This window comes from Rhipicephalus microplus, chromosome 1 (assembly GCF_043290135.1).
Source record: "Rhipicephalus microplus isolate Deutch F79 chromosome 1, USDA_Rmic, whole genome shotgun sequence".
Lineage (NCBI taxonomy): Eukaryota > Metazoa > Arthropoda > Arachnida > Ixodida > Ixodidae > Rhipicephalus > Rhipicephalus microplus.
The window spans coordinates 95,597,348-95,609,001 of NC_134700.1; the positions used below are offsets into that span (position 1 = coordinate 95,597,348).

The 11,654-nt window shown below is 44.3% G+C and overlaps 1 pseudogene; it reads right to left on the minus strand.

Moving 5' to 3' along the window:
* Nucleotides 1–511: 511 nt before the first annotated feature.
* On the minus strand, nt 512–6,974 carry LOC142791308 (uncharacterized; annotated as a pseudogene).
* Nucleotides 6,975–11,654: the final 4,680 nt, after the last annotated feature.

The window sequence follows — 11,654 nt, forward strand, 5'->3', positions numbered from 1 at the left end:
CCCCCCACCCTGTTGCCCCCCCCCAAGAGGGAACACAGAGAATGGCTAAGTTCTCCATCTCCCTGCCCCCTGAAAAAACTCACTTATCATGGGTGCCCCCCTGGGAAAGTAATCATGGTGCTGCCTCTGCATGGCCAACAACCAACCACTGGCTGCAGAAATGAGACTGGCAGCAATTTCATGTAGCCACTCAACTGCCACAACTTAAGCAGTGAAACTATTACCACTCACGACACAAGAACACAAAAAAATATGACAGGCGTAAGCAACTGTAGTACGTAGCTTTCTTTTGATAGATATGTGTGGTTTAACGTCCCAAAACCATTATGAGAGCCGCCGTAGTGGAGGGCTCCGGAAATTGACTACCTGCGGTTCTTTAACATGCACCCAAATTTGAGCACACAGGCCTACATCATTTTTGCCTCCATCAGAAATGCAGCCGCCGCAGCCAGGATTCGATCTCGCAACCTGCGGTTCAGCAGCCGTTATAGGAGTTAACAGCCATGTCTCTGCTGGTCCCTGCCATAGGCACTATGCATTTGGTCCAAAATCGAATGCAAATATATTTCATAAACTCATTCGACAGGATATGTTTTCATCTAATGACATGAACAACCAATGGTGTTTGCTGTAAATTACATAAAATTTGTTGCGTGATAGGAGTATAAGAAACGTACACACATACGCATGTTGAGCTTAAACAAGCAGACTCATTCAGTGACCAAACAACATGCACCAACTCCCGTCTGGAAGATACATCTAAATTTACGTCTAGCAGCGTAAGCAAGATATAATAGCTCTTTCAATAAAAATTTGTTTGCACGAACAATTCAATTTTTCTGAATGTCACTGCCATTGATGTTCACAGTTTGTGCAAATGAATATACAAATGTCAAACACAATCATTTATTGCAAGTACCACTGCAGAATGAAAATAATAAGAAAGCAAGAATTCAGTCCAAAGAGGCAATTTAACACATACCACACATAAAAAAACATGTTTAATTAGAACCTTCTATATTTATGGCAGCATTTGCATATAGATCCTGGTGAAAAATACCAATGCACATGAGCACCAAACAGTACACAAAACAATACACCAAACAGTACATACAGATTATTCTGGAGCCTACATTACCTCTAGCGATAACGCTAGAACATTCGATGGCAAATGTATAAATGCCAATGCGCTTCGCCGCTTGTCCGTTGATCGACGGCTGACGATCCGTTCGCCGCTATCAGTGCAGGTCTGCTACTGTGATCCGACTTTCGTTCACCGGGCATAAGTTCGCCAAAATAAACAGTTTAACTTTCATTGTACTCTCTGCTTCTTTGTCGACGTCACAACCCTGTGACATCTGGTGGAGGTGCTGCTTTTTTGATGTTCCAGACACCCCCTTCAAGCCAAGAAACTAGCCCAAGCGGCAAAGAAAACAAAAACGGCAACCCTTAACAGTGAAGAAGCTGCAGGCAGAGGGGACTGCAACCAGAGTAGGGGCCCCTTCTTGAAACAGCCTACATCATTCCCCTACGTACATACATCAATCACCTATATACATTTGTCAAGATCCGGCAGCCCTGGATCCCAACATCAACTGCAGCAACCATGATCGACCGCCCCCGTGCAGCCTGCCCCAGTTGTTCTCCGGCAGCCGAAGGGACCTCCAACGTTCTATGGATCGTCAGGCGACGACCAGTAGACAACCGACAACTGCCGTTACAATCTTCTACGACGCTTCGTGCAATACGCTTCGTGCAATACCAGCCCGGTGAACGTGTTTGGGTTTGGACGCCGATGCGCTGACATGCTCAGTGAAAAGCTTCTGCGACGGTACCTCGGACCGTACAAGGTAATTCGACGTCTCAGCCCACTCAATTACGAGATTGTCCCCGACGGTGTCACGAACTCTCAACGACGCCGATCCCGACCTGAAGTCATCCATGTCGCGCGCCTCAAGCCATTTCATGCGCGTTAACGAACTGAAACAGTGTAACTTGTTGTATTATTGCTGTACCGTAATTTATTGCTTGTACTTTCTTGCCTCATTGTTGTACTTTCATCTTCCATTAAAGCATCAGGACAATGCCTTTTTCAGAGGGGGGCAATGCCACTTTCCTTTTCTCAAGTTTTGTTATCGCCCCAATACACTACGTAGTTCTCAGCGCCAATCATCCTTGCAGTCTTCGAGAAGCTTCAAGACTATAGTAAGTCATTTTGATAAGATCACGCCCGCTCGTCGAACTACACAGATTATTCTGGAGCCTGGTCACTGCTAGCGATAACGCTAGACGATTGGATGGCAAGTGTATAAATGCTAACGCGCTTCGCCGCTTGTCAGTTGATCGACGACTGACGATTCGTTTACCACTATCAGTGCAGGTCTGCTACTGTGATCCCACTTTCCGTTTACTAGGCACACGTTCGCCCAAATAAACAGTTTAACCGTCATCGTACTGTCTGCTTCTTTGTCGACATCCCGACTCTGTGACATTATTGTTATTATTTGAGAGGTTTCTGGAAGGCATTGCAAAAGTACACACTGGCTTTATGTACTATTTGCCTTTAGTGTCCGTCTAACACTCTTGCAACACTTGCCCCAGGAATTGTCGAGGCATATTCAGTTTGTCATCAGTCACGTTCAATAGAGTTTGCCAAATCACCTACATACATTTTTCCATCAGCTGGAAAAGCCATTAGCAAACAAGGTGAGGCAATATCTGAAACCTTTAACACACATGGAGTAGACACAAGTGAAAAAAAACACTCCTGAATGTGGCTAGGCAGCTTCACAGTACTTTCAATACATACTATTCGCTTGCACAAAAACAATAATTTTTCGCCATTCTGCAAGGAGTCATGTATCGCAACGAAAATTCTTTCAATAGAAAAATATTCATTATGAGCAGTTCGCACAATGCTGGAATCAGTTTTCTTTGCCCTTGTGTAACGCCTGCTGTGTAATATGGTTCCCTTGAATGAAAGACGAAAATATTCATACCAAGCACTTGCAGGCATATACACTGAGCGTAAAGCAGCAATTTTTTCAGCTGTCAGCTTGGGCACAGGATCAGCATTTCGAAACAATGATACCGCATCAACGCATGTGACTGCCGAGTTTTTTGGATAACCAAGAAGAGAGGAGGTGAAATCTTTCACCTTAGTTTCAAAAGAAGTCAATGTTAATACGAGATGAAGCTGCTGCAGCATCACTAGCCTCTCTACGACCTGATTTGGTACCCCTTTGGCTCCTGTTATCGTCTTTAGAAGCCGTCCATTACCGCTCTCAAAGACAAACGCTCAATGTGCCCATAGCGGTCCAAAGCTCTCGGCAGCAGATGCGAGGTGTAGCAACTGGTGCAAGTTGAATGTCATGAGGCGTGGACTGTATAGGTTCTTTGCCCGAGAGACGAACTCTTGCAGTAGACGACCTGCATAATAAATGTGCAATACTAAATGTAAGCCATGGTTCTGAATGAAACCAAACACTGCAAAAAGCCTAGTGTGATGATGCAATGGGCAATTCATCAGCCAAACAATATAAATTGAAATACTCAACTAACTTTAGGTATTGCATTTCTGTAATGCCAATTACATTGGTATCTACACTTATTCATGGAAAAACAGGAACTATTGTGTGTTTTTCAGCTTTCAGCAATAGTTACATACATACAATCTTCTACTAACTCTAAATTGACAACTGCTATTTTTGCTGTAAAACAATCATGCACGTAAAATCATTTTCAGAAATTTTTAGGTACACTGTTACAGCACCAAACTAAGAAAATTATGGGTGCAATCATCACCAACTATAAAAAACCTTGTCGTATAGTCGTAACGGGAAGTGAAAACAATGGTTGCACTGAAACACTTAGAAATAATTGTAACGTGCAGCTTCAGCACAAATTCTTCTAAGATTATAGATTCCGCAAGCTTTCAATGAAACAATCTTTAACCCATTCACTTTCACAGCCACCATTAAGTTGGCTGCAATCAGTGACCGGCACTGCACTAGCCGTCCTGAAAGCACTTGTTTTTGTGTGGCAACAACATACAGTGAAATCTTCGTAGAATGAACCCCACATTAATGAACTTTTCAGATTAACAAACTTTTAAAATATCCCGCGCCGACTGCTAATAGTTTCAATGTAAAATTATTTCACTACTACGTACATACTTCAGAATACCAAACTTTTCAGAATAACGAGCGTTAATTTAGTTCCACATTATATCAACAATGCCTCAGTACAACGAACTTGTGTTCTGGAATCTGTCGCGACCACCGGAGTGGTATGCAAGCCGACGAGAAAGCGAATGGACGCCTTGCTTTTCGGAAGACGTGCGACGGTGTCGAGGAAAAAAAACAAAAGGACGACTGTTTTCTTTCTTTTTGTTGAAACAGAGACACTGCAGGCTTACAAACAGGCGGGCGCAGAGGCGAGGGCAAGACGGGAGGGCAAGGTCAGCGACGCAAAGTGGGAGTTGCGGAGCAGGAAGCATGGGCACTGAAAACCTGAGACAGCAAGAGAGCAGAAAGCGAATCGAGAGGAATTTTCTTTTTTAGCACTTTTTTTCTTTGAAAGAGACAATGACAGCCATGACGCTTCAGTTGTTTTTTCAAAAGCCTTGTTTTTTTGTTGTATTCATCTCTTTTCGGTGATTACTTATCGCGTCCGCAAAGCAAGTGGGTGTTTACGCTGCGATGATACTACAAATGAGTTCATCTCAGCTTGCGACGAAGAAGCGGAAGCAGTTTTCACTAAGCGAGACAATGAATATTCTTCGGCAACTGAAAGGCAAAGAGCAGGCTGTTGTGACCAAAGGACCGAATCGCACCACAGAAATGTGGATGAGCTGGAGGCCTTCGCGCTGCAAAGTTTGTGCTGCTCGCGTTAAAGAAAAACAGACTTCCTTAAAGTAAACGTGCATTTTTTGGTGTTTACTTGTGCATTTGTTTTTTTTCTCACGAAAACGAGTTTAAGGACCCACTGTTGTAAAGGTAAGTCGTTTTGGTCGGTGAGAAATAAGTATTTATGATTAATTTTCGAGCTTTCGCTATAACGACCTTTCAAAACAACGAACAAATTTCTGCGGTCCCCTGAAGTTGGGTATAGCGAGATTTCACTGTATACTGCAACCGGTTTTGTTTTGTTTGGTTTTCTTGACACCAGATGAACATATGCGGCCACAGTTATGAAAGAAAATAATTGTAAAAAATAGAATGTTCTGTGAGCACATGCATATTTCTCTTAGTGCAAGCATGGCAGCATGGTGTAGTCTGAGCCTCTCAAAGGAGGCGCTTCTTCAGATTGTTTTTTTAGGGCTGAAAGCATTGCTGACAACAATGATTTTTCACTCCGAGTTCTAGATTTGGAAAGCGCCGACAGTGACAGAGACGATGCAGAAAGATGGAAGTTTCACTTTACATCATTTTCGGCCCTGAAACGATTTCGATGATTTCGCATAAACATGTTAAGCCAGTACAGCAAGTCCTAAGAATCATTCACAGACAGATCTATTTAGGTTCTTGCATTTACTATTTAAAATACTTTAAACATGCGAATTGCAACAGATCACAGTGGCTCAACCGAATGAAATGGCAACTTCCCGCATTCACAATATGTAGTACCTTTTCTTTTAACATTACGTAGCACCGGTGACTGATCTGACTCGATGTCTAGTCTCGCCCTGCCGCGGTGGTCTAGTGGCTAATGTACTCGCCTGCTGACACTCAGGTCGTGGGATCGAATGCCGGATGCGGCGGCTGCATTTTCTATGGAGGCGAAAATGGTGTAGGCCCGGGTGCTCAGGTTTAGGTGCACGTTAAAGAACTTCGGGTGGTCGAAATTTTTGAAGCCCTCCACTATGACATCTCTCATAATCATAAGGTGGTTTTAACATGTTGAACCCCACATATCAATCAGATTCCTAGTCTATGTCACTGAACCTCTTGTAGACAGCATGCATTATCTGCCTGTGTTACAATATGCTTTGTGTGAATGTGAGCTGCACACCATATATTGCCCTAGCTGACTAGTATGTCAAAAATTTTGCTATAGGAGACTTGTAAGCTGCAATGTCATGTAAGAATCGTAAGGCATTTTGTGAAAGAAATCACTTCAGCTTGTCGCTGCAGTGAGAGTCAGGCTCGCGCTATCAATTATAATGCCAGAATTCACGCGTCAGTGGCTGTAACTCTACCCCTGAAGACACAACTACATTGCCCAAGTTTATGATTATTGGTGATTGCTTGTCAAATACTTTCTATTTTTCCACATGCCTTTGCACATTGTCGATGAGCAGGAGAGTAAGTAAGAACGGTTTGTAGTTTGGCGACATGTTACGAAGCACACCTCAAACGTTTCAAGTGCTCCATCTTTGTTGCCCGATGGTGTGCTCTGCAGGGTGCACTCGATGGAGCTCGACCCATCGTGTGCACTGTGGCCAGCGACGGTTGGCTGTTTGAGGAGTTGAAGATCTCTACATGAAAACTGACAACCCTACAATCTCTATAGTTCAGCAATCTGAGCAACTCACCAACACGTTGCAATTGTGGCGCAGTTAGCTCTTCTGAAAGAAGTATGTGCACAGCTTCAACGAGGAGCACAAAGTGGTTAAGGTAGCGCTGGGGCAGGATCCCTGTACAGGTTGGCACAGCGTAGAACAGGAGCCAGTGCCGCCATTCACTTGCCTTCCAATGGCAGCGCTCTTTGATTGAGCGTGGAAGTCTGGTGAAGCACTGAGGAGGCCTGATGGAGAGCAGCTTCTTGTCCACTTGAGCCACAGTTATTGGGCGCCCTGCATACAGTGTAACATTATATACTTTATTATAAAATTTCATATATGTGGCAGATAATTTTGTAAGCAAAGGGACAAAGGGGGACACTGTCCTCTACAGAAGGATGAGTGGCAAATAATTGCAGGCACCAGAGACATGCTGTAAGAGAGTTTGTCCAGTTGATGTCACTTTTTTCTCTTTTTTTACTTCCCACCCCATTTCATGTCACAGCACCAGTGTACCTCACATTAAACAATTAACAGAATTTATATGTACATGTCTGTGGCAAGAAAATAAATGGAGAAAAATCTCAAGAAAGGACACACATTAACATGTCACAGTAGCAATTCTGTTGGCCTTTGAAGTTGCTTTTCACAAATATATGCTTTATTTATGACTATATGTCAACGAAGATGAAGTTTTCAAATAATTTATATGGACACTGAAGAGCCAAACAATTTTTTGCCCATCAGTAAAATACAATTTCACAATCCCAAAAATGTCACTCGTACTACGACACGACGCTTAGTAAGAAAACCTGAAAAGAGAAAATGGGGGTGGCGATGCAACCTTGAGATTCCAACACTAAACTCCATAATATACGAAATTTCGTACGCATCTTCTGGGCCTTACATAGCTTCCAAGAGATAAAAATGAAGTACATTGTTTATCTGTGGGTGCCACAGACATAGCATATGAAGTATGAGAAAATTTCATTGAGCCAATGCCACGAAAATACCTAAAGTACATTTTGAAATTTCTTATGTGACGCATGGAGATTTTGGAATACAATTTAAAAATACTTCAACCTTGATTTTCTCCGCTAATAATCAACTCATGGTGGTCAAACATATGCCATTAACATTCTCAGAATACACTTTGTCAATTCAAGCAACATCACTCTTCCTCTTTGTGTCCCTCTAAAAAGAAAATGAGCATGCACTTTAGTTGCTAATAGACGGCAAAGTGTGTAACTAGTGCCCATGCATAGGCTATATTAAGTAACCAACCGATATCTCGTTCCGATAAGACATCAACTGAAAATGCTCTTACTTTTTTGTTAAATACTTAAAGCAACATCTTTTCTCTAAATACTGCTGCAATCACGTGAACTGTTAACCTACAATGATTTAGCCACGCAATCTTTCTTGTAAACCATGTTCATATTTATACCAGCCATTTTTTAAACAATTACATTCAAGAATCTGTATTCATATATACTTCAAACCAGTAAACAAGATATTTATCATACATCCTCTGTTCATTTTTATAGCCAATTTAGCAACAGGTATACATGCTTCTTCAAAAAATTCCAGGAAATATTCAGTGTGATGACGAAGACCGCAACTGGCTATCAGGCACAGACGCGCATGCTAGGCGAGCGAGGAGGAGAAAGAAGAGGCAGAATAAAACAGCTTGCCCGACGAACGGGTATTGTGTCTGTCTTGCTCATTACATCAGATTAGTTGGGGGAATTTTTTGGTAATGAGCTATGCATTGTACTTAGTCAAAGGCACAAGGCTACACTCAAACCACCTTGTAATCTACAAGGCAATACTAACCTATGTAATAAGGCTCTTGATTGTTACTTGAGTCAAACCAAGTATCAGTGAAACACCTAGTGACGCCCAGAAGAACACAGTGCATGTATTCGACTGTTTGACCAAGCACAAGGTCAAAACCCTTCAGACACGAGAGTGGTGAGGGCCCTTTCAAACCATTCACTGGCTCTCCAACGTCGATGGCGAACTTCATATCTCGAAGCATGCCCTTTGCTGTCCGCAGCTCCTCTGCTATAACATTCATGTACCTCTGGCCTCCTGAAAAATTATGTCGTAAAGTTTAAGCAAGCACTAAGCCTGCATTTAATCACGTAATATAAATAATGCAATCTACACACAGGCTCATAACAATATTTTAGGCCACAAACCACATCATGCCAATTTTATTTTCTGTGTACTAGATAAGCTAAGCTTGATCACTTTTAATTTTGCAATTGAAGCTTAACTGAAAAAAAAGCTTATGGACTTCAGTATTCAATGACAGAAGACTCCTAGATACAGAATGGAGCTTGCATGAACGGCAGCGACGCTATGGACTCTGGGTAGGCAGCCATTTTTTTGTCAGAGGTAGCCGGGGAGTGCAGCAGCGTCGTCGTGTTTGCGAGCGTTGGCGTAGCTTGCAGGCGTGATCGAGTGTGATCGCGAAGCGAAGTTAACTCCAAGAAGTGTCGTGCTTGATATCAGCGTCACCGCAAGACTACACTGCAACGCTGTGCCAGAAAGACCTCGAGCAGTACGAAGAACAGAGGAGAACTTGCTCAGAGTGACCCATTCACACTTCGTGCGGGCGACTGTGTAAGCAACATGTACTTGTGGCGGCGCGTCGACAGCTCCGACATTCATGAATGTTTCGTTCCGAAGCCGAGTTTGAAAACCCTGGAGCATATTAAGCCCAGAAAAGCCCTCAAGGGTCACAAGTTTGTGTAGAGTGGTCGGGCACGGGAGCCGTGGGTGAAGAAAGTCGCCGCCAACACCACGGTCGTCGTCACTCAAACAAGACGTGTTCAATTGAGGAGCGCTATTCTCGAGCATGTGCGTCGAATAACGTACGTAGAATAACAGCACAGTGAGATGAGAGCAGACTTCGTTGTTCCTGGTCATGCATGTGCAGTGCGCGGCAAGGACCTCACCATCACTCTCCCATGAACAAGACTTTGAAGGCGGCTTGTTAACACACTGGAAGTTGAATCTGCACGGAAACAAACATTAGCATCTGCGGCAAAATCAAGTGATTTAACACCTCTTACTTGAGTGTCGACGACCACGGTATCGGCAGCGAATTTCTTTAATTAGGACTCCCACAACCAGCCACTCCTCACAAAGTTGTGGCCCTTGATTTCCTTTCTCGACTATAGCCCCCGGGTAATCAAACTCGCCCTCGGAACGAGAAATTTATGAATATCAGAGCTGTCGACGCGCGGCCACAAGTGCACTTTGCTTACACAGTTGCCCGCACAAAGCGTGAATGGGTCACTCGGAGCAAATTCTCGTCTTTTTTTGGTACCGCTCGAGGTCTTCCTGGCACAGCGTTGGGGTGTAGTCTTTTGGTTAGGCTGGCATCGTGCACGACTTTTCTTGGAGTTAAATTTGCGTCACACTCGCACTCGATCACGCCTGAAAGCTACGCCAACGCTCGCAAACACGACTGCGCTGCTGCACTTTCCAACCGCCTCTGACTAAAAATGGCTGCCTAACCAGAGTGCGTAGCGTCGCCGCCGTTCATGCAAGCTCCCTATATTGTAACAGTAGCTTTAGCACCAGTTATGATGGCACAAAAGTTATGCATCTAATAGAATGTATTGTGCATTACTAGAATAATTTACCTTCATGATGCTCTCCACAAGCGTAGCACCAGGGGGCAGCCAAACATGCCATTGAACTGCACCATGTTCATAACTGCGGCACGGGCAGGTGCGTCGACACAGCAGCAGATTGCATGAGCTGTAGACTTGATGGCTGAGGATGCCGTCCTCCAGACTAGGTGGCCAAAGTTGTTCACTTCTTCCACGAACTTGCCCATGAACAGTGACATGTCTGGATGGCGTCCAAACCAAAGACCACCAACTAAGCAGTTTTTCATACGATAATCTGGTGGCAGCTCATTTATCAAGAACTGAATGGGCCATATCGACGATGTTGATGACTTAAACACAGGGCTTCCATCTGTGTTGAATGTGATTCATCTTGTCTACTTGCCCATTCTTGCGCAAATTTCTGAGCATTGTCCCACTTGTTATGTCATTGAAAGCCCCAGATGTTAGGTTGTTCTCATCATTTAACTGCGTGAGTTTTCTAAAGAGAACATCCTTGGTTCGAGCAATTACCGATTTTACCTGCTCTTTTAAATTTAGAATAATAAAAAAATTTCCTTTGGACTTCAATGCAGAGGCGTCATTGTCTACACAACAAGTGGGACACCTCATGGTTTTTGCGCCAGTTTGGGAGTTCAGCAGGCTGCCACAGTCATCGCAATAGAAAAAGTGCTTGACTAGGCTCTTCGTTCTGGACGACCACATCTTTCGGAACAAGTGCTTCGTTCGTGGAAGAGTGTTTCCTCCGAATCCAAAGAGGCCATCAATGAGACTCAGGAGGTCATCCAAGGCCACCAGGCTGAGGCAATGCGTTATGACAAAGGCCATGATCATTATAACTGCAGCTGCCTTTGTTGTCGTCGAGCGTGGCAGAGTCTGAGACTCCAAGTGGACAAAGTCTTCAGCCAACAACTCCGACTTATCCAGAAAGGTGGGGCGCACTTCTTCAGACTCGTCGCCGATTTCAGCGTCACCATCACTTTCGAAACTGTCGTTACAGTCGCTGAATGTCTCGTCCATCGATGAAGGCTCATCCTGGGCTCCCTCTGATGCTTCGGAGTCTGTGTCACCTTCCGCATCAGTGAGGGCGTCGAAGCTGTCATCATCAACAAGGTCATCGGCCTGTGGCGGACGCACGTCCTCTGGACTCAAGCCGGCGTTGTTGTCGGGACCGAACGAATCAGATGTAGAACTCAAATGTGAGCTTAACGACACGTCGTCGGCGGTCAATGCAGGGTCACATGACGACGACGGGTCACCAGAGGATATTTGAGTTTCTGCGAGAAATCGGTCATCCTGGGAGTCATACTCACAAGCGCAGCTGCGCTCTCGTTGCGTCTTCCAATACGCAGTCGACTGCGGCAGTACGAATGGCTCGTCTCTGTCGAGGTAACGCTTCCGAGGAATCCTGGGTGAACCTTGGCTCATTTTAAAGGCAAAGGCGCGGGCTCATTGAGAGCTCTGGGAGCAGTAGCTACAGCAGAGAAATGACTAAGTGGCTGTCC